The sequence below is a fragment of the Ambystoma mexicanum genome, chromosome 13 (genome assembly GCF_040938575.1).
Source record: "Ambystoma mexicanum isolate Mex_15411 chromosome 13, UKY_AmexF1_1, whole genome shotgun sequence".
In the NCBI taxonomy this organism is placed as follows: Eukaryota; Metazoa; Chordata; class Amphibia; order Caudata; family Ambystomatidae; genus Ambystoma; species Ambystoma mexicanum.
In genome coordinates this window covers 702,664,899-702,683,033 of record NC_090938.1, presented here as the reverse complement: position 1 = coordinate 702,683,033, position 18,135 = coordinate 702,664,899, and the positions used below count along the sequence as shown (strand labels likewise).

Genomic DNA, 18,135 nt, shown 5'->3' with positions numbered 1-18,135 from the left:
CGCCATTGTAATGTATGCACCCCAGGAGTGCCCCAGACTGTTTTCGCTCTCAGCAGGGGGCCACCAACCATCATGTTGAAATGGGCAACCAAACATCTTCAGCAGGGCCTGGATAGGCCAACACAGGGAACTATGTCCTGTCAGTGAGCTCTTACAGCAGCAAGCTGTTAATGCCAGGTTGGTGCAATATACACAACTATAGCCTGGCTGTGAGATAACACAGATCAGGCTCTTGGTGGCAAACAGGCCCAGTATAGAGAGCTCTGGCTCGGCTGTGAACCAATACAAGGCAGACAGTTAACGGAAGACTGAGTTAACGCCGATAGCCACAGTGTCTTGAATCGGTCCTGGAAGGTCTGGGATCGCTGTAGGACGCTATGACGGTCCTGACACTTAACTGTTGGAACATGTCTTAGCGGTCTAGTAGCTCACCAAAAGGGCCACCGCCATGTATATCCCGAAGTCAGGGGATTGCATCAGTGCGTTGCAACCCTGCTCAACTGTAAGGTGAGACGCTAGTTTCCCGCTTTCATTCGGCTTTCTGGCCGCTCTGGGTTCCGTTGCTCTAACGGCTCCCTCTTGCTCTTTCTTTCCACCTTTGTGCTGCGCGCTCCGCGCTCATCTCCTGTCTACCTTCTCTTTGCCCGGCCGCTCGGCCACTGCATGCTCTCTTGTCTGTGGCAGTCTCCTGTTGTTCACCCAGTCTCTGGGGACTCTCCCATTTCCCGCTTACCTTGTAATAACAGCGAGGTTCCAGTCCGTTTTCATTCCTTTCTTAGGACGTTACCCCGCTCTTCAGTAAGCATCCCTGCTGTGCATTCTGGACCCTATAGTCCATTCCTCTTACCTGTGACTGGCCATTCAGGTTGAAGTCTTTCTCCGGTGGTCTATCTGCTCGAATACTCTACTCATCCATCACCCGACAGGTGGAACAACTGCTTTAGCAGCCATCCTGTTACCAAACCAAACCTACCTGCACTAGCTAAGGATACCAGGGTATTTCTGCCTGTCGGCTTTTCCCTGGAGTGGGGTTGGCTCCCCGGAGCCCCCACTGCCAGGCTATTTGCATATTAGTCAAAGTGGCCGCTGGGGGAGCCCGCCCTTACCTCTTCCAAAAGAAGGGAAAGAAGAAGACAGCACCTCAGAGGGGACAGAAGTAGATTGCGTCCTCTGACGACTCCTCATAAACACCAGGTGAGGAGTCGGAGGGAGAGGCTTGTATAGTCACCAAAAGTAACCCCATAGATTCTGAGACACGGCCTGGCTGGGCACTCTTACAGGAGCAGGCTGTTATTGGCAGCTCGGCCCAATACAGAGAGCTTTAGCCTGGCTCTCAGATAATACAGACAAGGCTGTTGTGGGCAGACAGACCCAGTACATAGAGCTCTGGCTCGGCTTTGAGATAATACAAGGCAGGCAGTTAACGGCAGATTTGCCTGACACTGGGAGCCATGGCATGCCTGCGAACTCCTACAGGAAGAGGCAGTTAATGGCAGATTGGTCCAGTAGAGAGGGCGCTTTCCCATCTGTGATCCGGACTGAGCATGCTGTTAATGGCAGATTGGTCCATACTGACAGCCACGTCATAGCCTTGAGATTCTTCGGGAGCACGACTCTGCGTTTTGCACCTTTCCACAGTCCACGGACAGGACCCTGCTTAGCCTTGGAATACCTGCAGAGACTACATGCACCCTATCTCTTCCTGCCCAAAGGCATCCGCACTCTAGTGCATGGCGCTGGGCTGGGCTGCATTAGGGCTCTCGGACCCCACCTCTGCGACAGTCCTCTAGTTTAACCATCTTTTGCAGGTCCTTTACAGTCCACCGCAGTATGTCACCGAAGTTCAGATCTACCAAAGTTGTAAACGTTTTTATTGCTGATGTCACTGGCGAATATCTAGTGCTGATCTTTGTTCTAAAAAGTTCCTATGCTAAAGTCTGAACTACAATCGTCTAACTCGAATGGCTGTTGTGACATCACCCAGATATGATGGCTGTCCACAGCCTTGCTTAAGACTTTGGTGGTTTTTAGGTCTTCTCCAACTCCCTAAAATGAGAAAATTGGCCCATTTGCTGACAACTTTTTTGTGCAAATGTGGGGTTCCCCTCCCCTTATCCACTCCCCATACTCTGCCATTCCCTTTACTTTTCCAAATTTAAATCAATCCTTTTATTAATGTCCCCCTCTTTAAACTGTATTTAACCTTTTAACTTGTCTTCCCCTGTCACCCTGCCTATCCACAGTATGCCTTCTGTTTTGTCAACAACAAAACTGCTGTCTAAAGGGTAGTCTGTTTTTACCCCTTCAAGATCACGGTATGCGATTCACAATACCTGTTCTGGAATATTCTGTTCCTAATGGCCATTGAGGTTTCTCTCATTGGCCATACCTGCCTGTAATAACTGGGTGCTGATTACATTTGTTTAGTGTTTAATTACTGCTGAATGCTTTCGTAGCGCCCTCTGTGGGTGTCCGTCCTAAAATATTCCAGAAAAGTGTCTGTTCTGGACTACCCCACTACTAACGAGCGATCTAGGAGGGGGCATTGCTGATGTTTGTTCTAAAATGCTGCTTTGCCAAGAGCTGTTCTAGGAACCCCAACTGTTGATGTGTGCCCCAGAATATTAATGTATTGATGGCTGCCCTTGAATATTCAGTAGGTGATGAAAGATGCCGAGTTGGTGGCTGTTTTGCAAAATTCCATCCTTGATGTCCGAGACTGAATGTTCCCCAGCTGGTGTTTGTCCCAATGTATGCCACTGCTGGTGTCTGTTCTGGAATCCATGTTAAGCGTGTTCTGATGTAGTCCGTACCTGATGCCTGTTGTGGAACATGCCCTTGCTTATCTGCAATGCAGAACACGAGAGTGATGTTGCATAGTGTGTGATATTCCATTGCAGATGATTAAAGCTGAATGCTGCTTCTCGGGTTCCCGTTACACGCTGATACGCCGTTGTTTCTCCTGCATCTCCAGAGCCTGTACTCTTTACCCTGCTGGACTTTTTAGTTGTCAGGATGGCCGAGCGGTCTAAGGCGCCAGACTCAAGAGCTGATTCTCTTCCCCAGCTGGGTGTTCTGGTCTCCAATTGGAGGCGTGGGTTCAAATCCCACTTCTGACACAACCTTTTTTTTTTCCAGCCGCTTTCGGATCGGGGTGATTCGCTCCACGGTATATAGACGGTCCTTAAACTTGCCAATCCTGACAGATCGCTCTAACTTGTAGGGGTGCGCACGGAGGATGGGGAGAGCTGGGCTGTTGTCTTCGTGAAACACATCATAGGAGGCGGGCTGAACCCTGGCCACTGATTGGTGGTAAATCCCACTAGTTGTGCGTGAAGGACTGGAGCTGAGATGTATTCATTGGGCCATAGAGTACTGTAGGAGAGAGATCTGCGAGAGGACTTAACTTGAGTTTCTTTTGCAGGTGACCTAGGTGTGTAAAATAAAATGTGAAAAATATCAGTAAAAGAATGCCGCGCCCAACGTGGGGCTCGAACCCACGACCCTGAGATTAAGAGTCTCATGCTCTACTGACTGAGCTAGCCGGGCTGCTGGTTGCAATGTCAGCTGGTCACCCTTTTCTCAGCACACCATTCCTAACTGGACAGCCTGTAAAGGGAGAGAGCAATGTGTGCTTGCATGTTTATGTGTGCTGCCTGTATGCCTGCACTCTATGTACGTGCATCTTTACGCAGCCGCTATGTCTCTGTGTTTGTCCATGTCTGCAGATATTTGTGGCGCTTCCCTTAATATGGTTATGTTATTGGTATCTTTCTGTGTAAGTTTATGTATGTCTACACATCTTTACTATGTGTGCAGCTAGCTTCCTCTTCCTACATGTGTCTCTGAAGTAAGTCTCTATGGATTAAGTATACCGTGTGTGTCTGTATCTGTGCGTGTGTGCCTGTGCACAGCCAAGCACACACTCGTTTGCATCATTAAGACATGTACTGACCATAATCTACCCCCTATGCCATTCACAGATATTAGAAATCCAGGACCCCGAGATACAGGCTAAGAGTGGGTACAAAAAGAGCCCCATGGTCTGCCTGCGATCTCATTCAGGAGCAGCTGTGTTAATAGCAGACTGGAGCAATACAGAGAGCTTTGTCCTGGCGGTGAGCCCTTAGTGTAGCAGGCTTTTACTTGCAGATAAGCCCAGGGACGCCGTCAGGCCCTTTCAATCTTTGCAAATTAAAGTGGCCTCAAGTCTTGGGCGGGGGTATGGGGGGCAGCAACTTCCCCCATGTTTGCAGGATTTACAGACGTGTTATCACCTCATTGTCTCCAAACACTTGTTCCTCCACATCAGCCCCTTGCTGACAAAGAAGGGTTTTATGCTCTTCAGTGGGCAATTCATGTTTAGTATCCCTGCTGGATGGCTGTCTCCTGATAATCAGCGGCTAGTAACCTTACCCTTTTTGCCATTGTAATGTATGCACCCCAAGAGTGCCCCAGACTGTTTTCGCTCTCAGCAGGGGGCCACCAACCATCATGTTGAAATGGGCAACCAAACATCTTCAGCAGGGCCTGGATAGGCCAACACAGGGAACTATGTCCTGTCAGTGAGCTCTTACAGCAGCAAGCTGTTAATGCCAGGTTGGTGCAATATACACAACTATAGCCTGGCTGTGAGATAACACAGATCAGGCTCTTGGTGGCAAACAGGCCCAGTATAGAGAGCTCTGGCTTGGCTGTGAACCAATACAAGGCAGACAGTTAACGGAAGACTGAGTTAACGCCGATAGCCACAGTGTCTTGAATCGGTCCTGGAAGGTCTGGGATCGCTGTAGGACGCCATGACGGTCCTGACACTTAACTGTTGGAACATGTCTTAGCGGTCTAGTAGCTCACCAACAGGGCCACCGCCACGTATATCCCGAAGTCAGGGGATTGCATCAGTGCGTTGCAACCCTGCTCAACTGTAAGGTGAGACGCTAGTTTCCCGCTTTCAATCGGCTTTCTGGCTGCTCTGGGTTCCGTTGCTCTAACGGCTCCCTCTTGCTCTTTCTTTCCACCTTTGTGCTGCGCGCTCCGCGCTCATCTCCTGTCTACCTTCTCTTTGCCCGGCCGCTCGGCCACTGCATGCTCTCTTGTCTGTGGCAGTCTCCTGTTGTTCACCTAGTCTCTGGGGACTCTCCCATTTCCCGCTTACCTTGTAATAACAGCGAGGTTCCAGTCCGTTTTCATTCCTTTCTTAGGACGTTACCCCGCTCTTCAGTAAGCATCCCTGCTGTGCATTCTGGACCCTATAGTCCATTCCTCTTACCTGTGACTGGCCATTCAGGTTGAAGTCTTTCTCCGGTGGTCTATCTGCTCGAATACTCTACTCATCCATCACCCGACAGGTGGAACAACTGCTTTAGCAGCCATCCTGTTACCAAACCAAACCTACCTGCACTAGCTAAGGATACCAGGGTATTTCTGCCTGTCGGCTTTTCCCTGGAGTGGGGTTGGCTCCCCGGAGCCCCCACTGCCAGGCTATTTGCATATTAGTCAAAGTGGCCGCTGGGGGAGCCCGCCCTTACCTCTTCCAAAAGAAGGGAAAGAAGAAGACAGCACCTCAGAGGGGACAGAAGTAGATTGCGTCCTCTGACGACTCCTCATAAACACCAGGTGAGGAGTCGGAGGGAGAGGCTTGTATAGTCACCAAAAGTAACCCCATAGATTCTGAGACACGGCCTGGCTGGGCACTCTTACAGGAGCAGGCTGTTATTGGCAGCTCGGCCCAATACAGAGAGCTTTAGCCTGGCTCTCAGATAATACAGACAAGGCTGTTGTGGGCAGACAGACCCAGTACATAGAGCTCTGGCTCGGCTTTGAGATAATACAAGGCAGGCAGTTAACGGCAGATTTGCCTGACACTGGGAGCCATGGCATGCCTGCGAACTCCTACAGGAAGAGGCAGTTAATGGCAGATTGGTCCAGTAGAGAGGGCGCTTTCCCATCTGTGATCCGGACTGAGCATGCTGTTAATGGCAGATTGGTCCATACTGACAGCCACGTCATAGCCTTGAGATTCTTCGGGAGCACGACTCTGCGTTTTGCACCTTTCCACAGTCCACGGACAGGACCCTGCTTAGCCTTGGAATACCTGCAGAGACTACATGCACCCTATCTCTTCCTGCCCAAAGGCATCCGCACTCTAGTGCATGGCGCTGGGCTGGGCTGCATTAGGGCTCTCAGACCCCACCTCTGCGACAGTCCTCTAGTTTAACCATCTTTTGCAGGTCCTTTACAGTCCACCGCAGTATGTCACCGAAGTTCAGATCTACCAAAGTTGTAAACGTTTTTATTGCTGATGTCACTGGCGAATATCTAGTGCTGATCTTTGTTCTAAAAAGTTCCTATGCTAAAGTCTGAACTACAATCGTCTAACTCGAATGGCTGTTGTGACATCACCCAGATATGATGGCTGTCCACAGCCTTGCTTAAGACTTTGGTGGTTTTTAGGTCTTCTCCAACTCCCTAAAATGAGAAAATTGGCCCATTTGCTGACAACTTTTTTGTGCAAATGTGGGGTTCCCCTCCCCTTATCCACTCCCCATACTCTGCCATTCCCTTTACTTTTCCAAATTTAAATCAATCCTTTTATTAATGTCCCCCTCTTTAAACTGTATTTAACCTTTTAACTTGTCTTCCCCTGTCACCCTGCCTATCCACAGTATGCCTTCTGTTTTGTCAACAACAAAACTGCTGTCTAAAGGGTAGTCTGTTTTTACCCCTTCAAGATCACGGTATGCGATTCACAATACCTGTTCTGGAATATTCTGTTCCTAATGGCCATTGAGGTTTCTCTCATTGGCCATACCTGCCTGTAATAACTGGGTGCTGATTACATTTGTTTAGTGTTTAATTACTGCTGAATGCTTTCGTAGCGCCCTCTGTGGGTGTCCGTCCTAAAATATTCCAGAAAAGTGTCTGTTCTGGACTACCCCACTACTAACGAGCGATCTAGGAGGGGGCATTGCTGATGTTTGTTCTAAAATGCTGCTTTGCCAAGAGCTGTTCTAGGAACCCCAACTGTTGATGTGTGCCCCAGAATATTAATGTATTGATGGCTGCCCTTGAATATTCAGTAGGTGATGAAAGATGCCGAGTTGGTGGCTGTTTTGCAAAATTCCATCCTTGATGTCCGAGACTGAATGTTCCCCAGCTGGTGTTTGTCCCAATGTATGCCACTGCTGGTGTCTGTTCTGGAATCCATGTTAAGCGTGTTCTGATGTAGTCCGTACCTGATGCCTGTTGTGGAACATGCCCTTGCTTATCTGCAATGCAGAACACGAGAGTGATGTTGCATAGTGTGTGATATTCCATTGCAGATGATTAAAGCTGAATGCTGCTTCTCGGGTTCCCGTTACACGCTGATACGCCGTTGTTTCTCCTGCATCTCCAGAGCCTGTACTCTTTACCCTGCTGGACTTTTTAGTTGTCAGGATGGCCGAGCGGTCTAAGGCGCCAGACTCAAGAGCTGATTCTCTTCCCCAGCTGGGTGTTCTGGTCTCCAATTGGAGGCGTGGGTTCAAATCCCACTTCTGACACAACCTTTTTTTTTTCCAGCCGCTTTCGGATCGGGGTGATTCGCTCCACGGTATATAGACGGTCCTTAAACTTGCCAATCCTGACAGATCGCTCTAACTTGTAGGGGTGCGCACGGAGGATGGGGAGAGCTGGGCTGTTGTCTTCGGGAAACACATCATAGGAGGCGGGCTGAACCCTGGCCACTGATTGGTGGTAAATCCCACTAGTTGCGCGTGAAGGACTGGAGCTGAGATGTATTCATTGGGCCATAGAGTACTGTAGGAGAGAGATCTGCGAGAGGACTTAACTTGAGTTTCTTTTGCAGGTGACCTAGGTGTGTAAAATAAAATGTGAAAAATATCAGTAAAAGAATGCCACGCCCAACGTGGGGCTCGAACCCACGACTCTGAGATTAAGAGTCTCATGCTCTAGCGACTGAGCTAGCCGGGCTGCTGGTTGCAATGTCAGCTGGTCACCCTTTTCTCAGCACACCATTCCTAACTGGACAGCCTGTGAAGGGAGAGAGCAATGTGTGCTTGCATGTTTATGTGTGCTGCCTGTATGCCTGCACTCTATGTACGTGCATCTTTACGCAGCCGCTATGTCTCTGTGTTTGTCCATGTCTGCAGATATTTGTGGCGCTTCCCTTAATATGGTTATGTTATTGGTATCTTTCTGTGTAAGTTTATGTATGTCTACACATCTTTACTATGTGTGCAGCTAGCTTCCTCTTCCTACATGTGTCTCTGAAGTAAGTCTCTATGGATTAAGTATACCGTGTGTGTCTGTATCTGTGCGTGTGTGCCTGTGCACAGCCAAGCACACACTCGTTTGCATCATTAAGACATGTACTGACCATAATCTACCCCCTATGCCATTCACAGATATTAGAAATCCAGGACCCCGAGAAACAGGCTAAGAGTGGGTACAAAAAGAGCCCCATGGTCTGCCTGCGATCTCATTCAGGAGCAGCTGTGTTAATAGCAGACTGGAGCAATACAGAGAGCTTTGTCCTGGCGGTGAGCCCTTATTGTAGCAGGCTTTTACTTGCAGATAAGCCCAGGGACGCCGTCAGGCCCTTTCAATCTTTGCAAATTAAAGTGGCCTCAAGTCTTGGGCGGGGGTATGGGGGGCAGCAACTTCCCCCATGTTTGCAGGATTTACAGACGTGTTATCACCTCATTGCCTTCAAACACTTGTTCCTCCACATCAGCCCCTTGCTGACAAAGAAGGGTTTTTTGCTCTTCAGTGGGCAATTCATGTTTAGTATCCCTGCTGGATGGCTGTCTCCTGATAATCAGCGGCTAGTAACCTTACCCTTTTCGCCATTGTAATGTATGCACCCCAGGAGTGCCCCAGACTGTTTTCGCTCTCAGCAGGGGGCCACCAACCATCATGTTGAAATGGGCAACCAAACATCTTCAGCAGGGCCTGGATAGGCCAACACAGGGAACTATGTCCTGTCAGTGAGCTCTTACAGCAGCAAGCTGTTAATGCCAAGTTGGTGCAATATACACAACTATAGCCTGGCTGTGAGATAACACAGATCAGGCTCTTGGTGGCAAACAGGCCCAGTATAGAGAGCTCTGGCTCGGCTGTGAACCAATACAAGGCAGACAGTTAACGGAAGACTGAGTTAACGCCGATAGCCACAGTGTCTTGAATCGGTCCTGGAAGGTCTGGGATCGCTGTAGGACGCTATGACGGTCCTGACACTTAACTGTTGGAACATGTCTTAGCGGTCTAGTAGCTCACCAAAAGGGCCACCGCCATGTATATCCCGAAGTCAGGGGATTGCATCAGTGCGTTGCAACCCTGCTCAACTGTAAGGTGAGACGCTAGTTTCCCGCTTTCATTCGGCTTTCTGGCCGCTCTGGGTTCCGTTGCTCTAACGGCTCCCTCTTGCTCTTTCTTTCCACCTTTGTGCTGCGCGCTCCGCGCTCATCTCCTGTCTACCTTCTCTTTGCCCGGCCGCTCGGCCACTGCATGCTCTCTTGTCTGTGGCAGTCTCCTGTTGTTCACCCAGTCTCTGGGGACTCTCCCATTTCCCGCTTACCTTGTAATAACAGCGAGGTTCCAGTCCGTTTTCATTCCTTTCTTAGGACGTTACCCCGCTCTTCAGTAAGCATCCCTGCTGTGCATTCTGGACCCTATAGTCCATTCCTCTTACCTGTGACTGGCCATTCAGGTTGAAGTCTTTCTCCGGTGGTCTATCTGCTTAAATACTATACTCATCCATCACCCGACAGGTGGAACAACTGCTTTAGCAGCCATCCTGTTACCAAACCAAACCTACCTGCACTAGCTAAGGATACCAGGGTATTTCTGCCTGTCGGCTTTTCCCTGGAGTGGGGTTGGCTCCCCGGAGCCCCCACTGCCAGGCTATTTGCATATTAGTCAAAGTGGCCGCTGGGGGAGCCCGCCCTTACCTCTTCCAAAAGAAGGGAAAGAAGAAGACAGCACCTCAGAGGGGACAGAAGTAGATTGCGTCCTCTGACGACTCCTCATAAACACCAGGTGAGGAGTCGGAGGGAGAGGCTTGTATAGTCACCAAAAGTAACCCCATAGATTCTGAGACACGGCCTGGCTGGGCACTCTTACAGGAGCAGGCTGTTATTGGCAGCTCGGCCCAATACAGAGAGCTTTAGCCTGGCTCTCAGATAATACAGACAAGGCTGTTGTGGGCAGACAGACCCAGTACATAGAGCTCTGGCTCGGCTTTGAGATAATACAAGGCAGGCAGTTAACGGCAGATTTGCCTGACACTGGGAGCCATGGCATGCCTGCGAACTCCTACAGGAAGAGGCAGTTAATGGCAGATTGGTCCAGTAGAGAGGGCGCTTTCCCATCTGTGATCCGGACTGAGCATGCTGTTAATGGCAGATTGGTCCATACTGACAGCCACGTCATAGCCTTGAGATTCTTCGGGAGCACGACTCTGCGTTTTGCACCTTTCCACAGTCCACGGACAGGACCCTGCTTAGCCTTGGAATACCTGCAGAGACTACATGCACCCTATCTCTTCCTGCTCAAAGGCATCCGCACTCTAGTGCATGGCGCTGGGCTGGGCTACATTAGGGCTCTCGGACCCCACCTCTGCGACAGTCCTCTAGTTTAACCATCTTTTGCAGGCCCTTTACAGTCCACCGCAGTATGTCACCGAAGTTCAGATCTACCAAAGTTGTAAACGTTTTTATTGCTGATGTCACTGGCGAATATCTAGTGCTGATCTTTGTTCTAAAAAGTTCCTATGCTAAAGTCTGAACTACAATCGTCTAACTCGAATGGCTGTTGTGACATCACCCAGATATGATGGCTGTCCACAGCCTTGCTTAAGACTTTGGTGGTTTTTAGGTCTTCTCCAACTCCCTAAAATGAGAAAATTGGCCCATTTGCTGACAACTTTTTTGTGCAAATGTGGGGTTCCCCTCCCCTTATCCACTCCCCATACTCTGCCATTCCCTTTACTTTTCCAAATTTAAATCAATCCTTTTATTAATGTCCCCCTCTTTAAACTGTATTTAACCTTTTAACTTGTCTTCCCCTGTCACCCTGCCTATCCACAGTATGCCTTCTGTTTTGTCAACAACAAAACTGCTGTCTAAAGGGTAGTCTGTTTTTACCCCTTCAAGATCACGGTATGCGATTCACAATACCTGTTCTGGAATATTCTGTTCCTAATGGCCATTGAGGTTTCTCTCATTGGCCATACCTGCCTGTAATAACTGGGTGCTGATTACATTTGTTTAGTGTTTAATTACTGCTGAATGCTTTCGTAGCGCCCTCTGTGGGTGTCCGTCCTAAAATATTCCAGAAAAGTGTCTGTTCTGGACTACCCCACTACTAACGAGCGATCTAGGAGGGGGCATTGCTGATGTTTGTTCTAAAATGCTGCTTTGCCAAGAGCTGTTCTAGGAACCCCAACTGTTGATGTGTGCCCCAGAATATTAATGTATTGATGGCTGCCCTTGAATATTCAGTAGGTGATGAAAGATGCCGAGTTGGTGGCTGTTTTGCAAAATTCCATCCTTGATGTCCGAGACTGAATGTTCCCCAGCTGGTGTTTGTCCCAATGTATGCCACTGCTGGTGTCTGTTCTGGAATCCATGTTAAGCGTGTTCTGATGTAGTCCGTACCTGATGCCTGTTGTGGAACATGCCCTTGCTTATCTGCAATGCAGAACACGAGAGTGATGTTGCATAGTGTGTGATATTCCATTGCAGATGATTAAAGCTGAATGCTGCTTCTCGGGTTCCCGTTACACGCTGATACGCCGTTGTTTCTCCTGCATCTCCAGAGCCTGTACTCTTTACCCTGCTGGACTTTTTAGTTGTCAGGATGGCCGAGCGGTCTAAGGCGCCAGACTCAAGAGCTGATTCTCTTCCCCAGCTGGGTGTTCTGGTCTCCAATTGGAGGCGTGGGTTCAAATCCCACTTCTGACACAACCTTTTTTTTTTCCAGCCGCTTTCGGATCGGGGTGATTCGCTCCACGGTATATAGACGGTCCTTAAACTTGCCAATCCTGACAGATCGCTCTAACTTGTAGGGGTGCGCACGGAGGATGGGGAGAGCTGGGCTGTTGTCTTCGGGAAACACATCATAGGAGGCGGGCTGAACCCTGGCCACTGATTGGTGGTAAATCCCACTAGTTGCGCGTGAAGGACTGGAGCTGAGATGTATTCATTGGGCCATAGAGTACTGTAGGAGAGAGATCTGCGAGAGGACTTAACTTGAGTTTCTTTTGCAGGTGACCTAGGTGTGTAAAATAAAATGTGAAAAATATCAGTAAAAGAATGCCGCGCCCAACGTGGGGCTCGAACCCACGACCCTGAGATTAAGAGTCTCATGCTCTACCGACCGAGCTAGCCGGGCTGCTGGTTGCAATGTCAGCTGGTCACCCTTTTCTCAGCACACCATTCCTAACTGGACAGCCTGTGAAGGGAGAGAGCAATGTGTGCTTGCATGTTTATGTGTGCTGCCTGTATGCCTGCACTCTATGTACGTGCATCTTTACGCAGCCGCTATGTCTCTGTGTTTGTCCATGTCTGCAGATATTTGTGGCGCTTCCCTTAATATGGTTATGTTATTGGTATCTTTCTGTGTAAGTTTATGTATGTCTACACATCTTTACTATGTGTGCAGCTAGCTTCCTCTTCCTACATGTGTCTCTGAAGTAAGTCTCTATGGATTAAGTAGACCGTGTGTGTCTGTATCTGTGCGTGTGTGCCTGTGCACAGCCAAGCACACACTCGTTTGCATCATTAAGACATGTACTGACCATAATCTACCCCCTATGCCATTCACAGATATTAGAAATCCAGGACCCCGAGAAACAGGCTAAGAGTGGGTACAAAAAGAGCCCCATGGTCTGCCTGCGATCTCATTCAGGAGCAGCTGTGTTAATAGCAGACTGGAGCAATACAGAGAGCTTTGTCCTGGCGGTGAGCCCTTATTGTAGCAGGCTTTTACTTGCAGATAAGCCCAGGGACGCCGTCAGGCCCTTTCAATCTTTGCAAATTAAAGTGGCCTCAAGTCTTGGGCAGGGGTATGGGGGGCAGCAACTTCCCCCATGTTTGCAGGATTTACAGACGTGTTATCACCTCATTGTCTCCAAACACTTGTTCCTCCACATCAGCCCCTTGCTGACAAAGAAGGGTTTTTTGCTCTTCAGTGGGCAATTCATGTTTAGTATCCCTGCTGGATGGCTGTCTCCTGATAATCAGCGGCTAGTAACCTTACCCTTTTCGCCATTGTAATGTATGCACCCCAGGAGTGCCCCAGACTGTTTTCGCTCTCAGCAGGGGGCCACCAACCATCATGTTGAAATGGGCAACCAAACATCTTCAGCAGGGCCTGGGTAGGCCAACACAGGGAACTATGTCCTGTCAGTGAGCTCTTACAGCAGCAAGCTGCTAATGCCAGGTTGGTGCAATATACAGAACTATAGCCTGGCTGTGAGATAACACAGATCAGGCTCTTGGTGGCAAACAGGCCCAGTATAGAGAGCTCTGGCTCGGCTGTGAACCAATACAAGGCAGACAGTTAACGGAAGACTGAGTTAACGCCGATAGCCACAGTGTCTTGAATCGGTCCTGGAAGGTCTGGGATCGCTGTAGGACGCTATGACGGTCCTGACACTTAACTGTTGGAACATGTCTTAGCGGTCTAGTAGCTCACCAAAAGGGCCACCGCCATGTATATCCCGAAGTCAGGGGATTGCATCAGTGCGTTGCAACCCTGCTCAACTGTAAGGTGAGACGCTAGTTTCCCGCTTTCATTCGGCTTTCTGGCCGCTCTGGGTTCCGTTGCTCTAACGGCTCCCTCTTGCTCTTTCTTTCCACCTTTGTGCTGCGCGCTCCGCGCTCATCTCCTGTCTACCTTCTCTTTGCCCGGCCGCTCGGCCACTGCATGCTCTCTTGTCTGTGGCAGTCTCCTGTTGTTCACCCAGTCTCTGGGGACTCTCCCATTTCCCGCTTACCTTGTAATAACAGCGAGGTTCCAGTCCGTTTTCATTCCTTTCTTAGGACGTTACCCCGCTCTTCAGTAAGCATCCCTGCTGTGCATTCTGGACCCTATAGTCCATTCCTCTTACCTGTGACTGGCCATTCAGGTTGAAGTCTTTCTCCGGTGGTCTATCTGCTTAAATACTATACTCATCCATCACCCGACAGGTGGAACAACTGCTTTAGCAGCCATCCTTTTACCAAACCAAACCTACCTGCACTAGCTAAGGATACCAGGGTATTTCTGCCTGTCGGCTTTTCCCTGGAGTGGGGTTGGCTCCCCGGAGCCCCCACTGCCAGGCTATTTGCATATTAGTCAAAGTGGCCGCTGGGGGAGCCCGCCCTTACCTCTTCCAAAAGAAGGGAAAGAAGAAGACAGCACCTCAGAGGGGACAGAAGTAGATTGCGTCCTCTGACGACTCCTCATAAACACCAGGTGAGGAGTCGGAGGGAGAGGCTTGTATAGTCACCAAAAGTAACCCCATAGATTCTGAGACACGGCCTGGCTGGGCACTCTTACAGGAGCAGGCTGTTATTGGCAGCTCGGCCCAATACAGAGAGCTTTAGCCTGGCTCTCAGATAATACAGACAAGGCTGTTGTGGGCAGACAGACCCAGTACATAGAGCTCTGGCTCGGCTTTGAGATAATACAAGGCAGGCAGTTAACGGCAGATTTGCCTGACACTGGGAGCCATGGCATGCCTGCGAACTCCTACAGGAAGAGGCAGTTAATGGCAGATTGGTCCAGTAGAGAGGGCGCTTTCCCATCTGTGATCCGGACTGAGCATGCTGTTAATGGCAGATTGGTCCATACTGACAGCCACGTCATAGCCTTGAGATTCTTCGGGAGCACGACTCTGCGTTTTGCACCTTTCCACAGTCCACGGACAGGACCCTGCTTAGCCTTGGAATACCTGCAGAGACTACATGCACCCTATCTCTTCCTGCCCAAAGGCATCCGCACTCTAGTGCATGGCGCTGGGCTGGGCTGCATTAGGGCTCTCAGACCCCACCTCTGCGACAGTCCTCTAGTTTAACCATCTTTTGCAGGTCCTTTACAGTCCACCGCAGTATGTCACCGAAGTTCAGATCTACCAAAGTTGTAAACGTTTTTATTGCTGATGTCACTGGCGAATATCTAGTGCTGATCTTTGTTCTAAAAAGTTCCTATGCTAAAGTCTGAACTACAATCGTCTAACTCGAATGGCTGTTGTGACATCACCCAGATATGATGGCTGTCCACAGCCTTGCTTAAGACTTTGGTGGTTTTTAGGTCTTCTCCAACTCCCTAAAATGAGAAAATTGGCCCATTTGCTGACAACTTTTTTGTGCAAATGTGGGGTTCCCCTCCCCTTATCCACTCCCCATACTCTGCCATTCCCTTTACTTTTCCAAATTTAAATCAATCCTTTTATTAATGTCCCCCTCTTTAAACTGTATTTAACCTTTTAACTTGTCTTCCCCTGTCACCCTGCCTATCCACAGTATGCCTTCTGTTTTGTCAACAACAAAACTGCTGTCTAAAGGGTAGTCTGTTTTTACCCCTTCAAGATCACGGTATGCGATTCACAATACCTGTTCTGGAATATTCTGTTCCTAATGGCCATTGAGGTTTCTCTCATTGGCCATACCTGCCTGTAATAACTGGGTGCTGATTACATTTGTTTAGTGTTTAATTACTGCTGAATGCTTTCGTAGCGCCCTCTGTGGGTGTCCGTCCTAAAATATTCCAGAAAAGTGTCTGTTCTGGACTACCCCACTACTAACGAGCGATCTAGGAGGGGGCATTGCTGATGTTTGTTCTAAAATGCTGCTTTGCCAAGAGCTGTTCTAGGAACCCCAACTGTTGATGTGTGCCCCAGAATATTAATGTATTGATGGCTGCCCTTGAATATTCAGTAGGTGATGAAAGATGCCGAGTTGGTGGCTGTTTTGCAAAATTCCATCCTTGATGTCCGAGACTGAATGTTCCCCAGCTGGTGTTTGTCCCAATGTATGCCACTGCTGGTGTCTGTTCTGGAATCCATGTTAAGCGTGTTCTGATGTAGTCCGTACCTGATGCCTGTTGTGGAACATGCCCTTGCTTATCTGCAATGCAGAACACGAGAGTGATGTTGCATAGTGTGTGATATTCCATTGCAGATGATTAAAGCTGAATGCTGCTTCTCGGGTTCCCGTTACACGCTGATACGCCGTTGTTTCTCCTGCATCTCCAGAGCCTGTACTCTTTACCCTGCTGGACTTTTTAGTTGTCAGGATGGCCGAGCGGTCTAAGGCGCCAGACTCAAGAGCTGATTCTCTTCCCCAGCTGGGTGTTCTGGTCTCCAATTGGAGGCGTGGGTTCAAATCCCACTTCTGACACAACCTTTTTTTTTTCCAGCCGCTTTCGGATCGGGGTGATTCGCTCCACGGTATATAGACGGTCCTTAAACTTGCCAATCCTGACAGATCGCTCTAACTTGTAGGGGTGCGCACGGAGGATGGGGAGAGCTGGGCTGTTGTCTTCGGGAAACACATCATAGGAGGCGGGCTGAACCCTGGCCACTGATTGGTGGTAAATCCCACTAGTTGCGCGTGAAGGACTGGAGCTGAGATGTATTCATTGGGCCATAGAGTACTGTAGGAGAGAGATCTGCGAGAGGACTTAACTTGAGTTTCTTTTGCAGGTGACCTAGGTGTGTAAAATAAAATGTGAAAAATATCAGTAAAAGAATGCCGCGCCCAACGTGGGGCTCGAACCCACGACCCTGAGATTAAGAGTCTCATGCTCTACCGACCGAGCTAGCCGGGCTGCTGGTTGCAATGTCAGCTGGTCACCCTTTTCTCAGCACACCATTCCTAACTGGACAGCCTGTGAAGGGAGAGAGCAATGTGTGCTTGCATGTTTATGTGTGCTGCCTGTATGCCTGCACTCTATGTACGTGCATCTTTACGCAGCCGCTATGTCTCTGTGTTTGTCCATGTCTGCAGATATTTGTGGCGCTTCCCTTAATATGGTTATGTTATTGGTATCTTTCTGTGTAAGTTTATGTATGTCTACACATCTTTACTATGTGTGCAGCTAGCTTCCTCTTCCTACATGTGTCTCTGAAGTAAGTCTCTATGGATTAAGTAGACCGTGTGTGTCTGTATCTGTGCGTGTGTGCCTGTGCACAGCCAAGCACACACTCGTTTGCATCATTAAGACATGTACTGACCATAATCTACCCCCTATGCCATTCACAGATATTAGAAATCCAGGACCCCGAGAAACAGGCTAAGAGTGGGTACAAAAAGAGCCCCATGGTCTGCCTGCGATCTCATTCAGGAGCAGCTGTGTTAATAGCAGACTGGAGCAATACAGAGAGCTTTGTCCTGGCGGTGAGCCCTTATTGTAGCAGGCTTTTACTTGCAGATAAGCCCAGGGACGCCGTCAGGCCCTTTCAATCTTTGCAAATTAAAGTGGCCTCAAGTCTTGGGCAGGGGTATGGGGGGCAGCAACTTCCCCCATGTTTGCAGGATTTACAGACGTGTTATCACCTCATTGTCTCCAAACACTTGTTCCTCCACATCAGCCCCTTGCTGACAAAGAAGGGTTTTTTGCTCTTCAGTGGGCAATTCATGTTTAGTATCCCTGCTGGATGGCTGTCTCCTGATAATCAGCGGCTAGTAACCTTACCCTTTTCGCCATTGTAATGTATGCACCCCAGGAGTGCCCCAGACTGTTTTCGCTCTCAGCAGGGGGCCACCAACCATCATGTTGAAATGGGCAACCAAACATCTTCAGCAGGGCCTGGGTAGGCCAACACAGGGAACTATGTCCTGTCAGTGAGCTCTTACAGCAGCAAGCTGCTAATGCCAGGTTGGTGCAATATACAGAACTATAGCCTGGCTGTGAGATAACACAGATCAGGCTCTTGGTGGCAAACAGGCCCAGTATAGAGAGCTCTGGCTCGGCTGTGAACCAATACAAGGCAGACAGTTAACGGAAGACTGAGTTAACGCCGATAGCCACAGTGTCTTGAATCGGTCCTGGAAGGTCTGGGATCGCTGTAGGACGCTATGACGGTCCTGACACTTAACTGTTGGAACATGTCTTAGCGGTCTAGTAGCTCACCAAAAGGGCCACCGC

The 18,135-nt window shown here is 49.3% G+C and overlaps 4 non-coding genes across 4 annotated transcripts; all 4 read left to right on the top strand.

The window, feature by feature from the left end:
• Nucleotides 1-3,009: 3,009 nt before the first annotated feature.
• TRNAL-CAA (transfer RNA leucine (anticodon CAA)) lies at nucleotides 3,010-3,119 on the top strand. The gene is made up of 2 exons: nucleotides 3,010-3,047; nucleotides 3,074-3,119. It is a non-coding gene; the product is annotated as a tRNA-Leu (tRNA).
• A 4,312-nt stretch (nucleotides 3,120-7,431) lies between these two features.
• TRNAL-CAA (transfer RNA leucine (anticodon CAA)) lies at nucleotides 7,432-7,541 on the top strand. Its single transcript has 2 exons — nucleotides 7,432-7,469; nucleotides 7,496-7,541. It is a non-coding gene; the product is annotated as a tRNA-Leu (tRNA).
• Nucleotides 7,542-11,853: 4,312 nt separating this feature from the next.
• TRNAL-CAA (transfer RNA leucine (anticodon CAA)) lies at nucleotides 11,854-11,963 on the top strand. The gene is made up of 2 exons: nucleotides 11,854-11,891; nucleotides 11,918-11,963. It is a non-coding gene; the product is annotated as a tRNA-Leu (tRNA).
• A 4,312-nt stretch (nucleotides 11,964-16,275) lies between these two features.
• TRNAL-CAA (transfer RNA leucine (anticodon CAA)) lies at nucleotides 16,276-16,385 on the top strand. Its single transcript has 2 exons — nucleotides 16,276-16,313; nucleotides 16,340-16,385. It is a non-coding gene; the product is annotated as a tRNA-Leu (tRNA).
• Nucleotides 16,386-18,135: the final 1,750 nt, after the last annotated feature.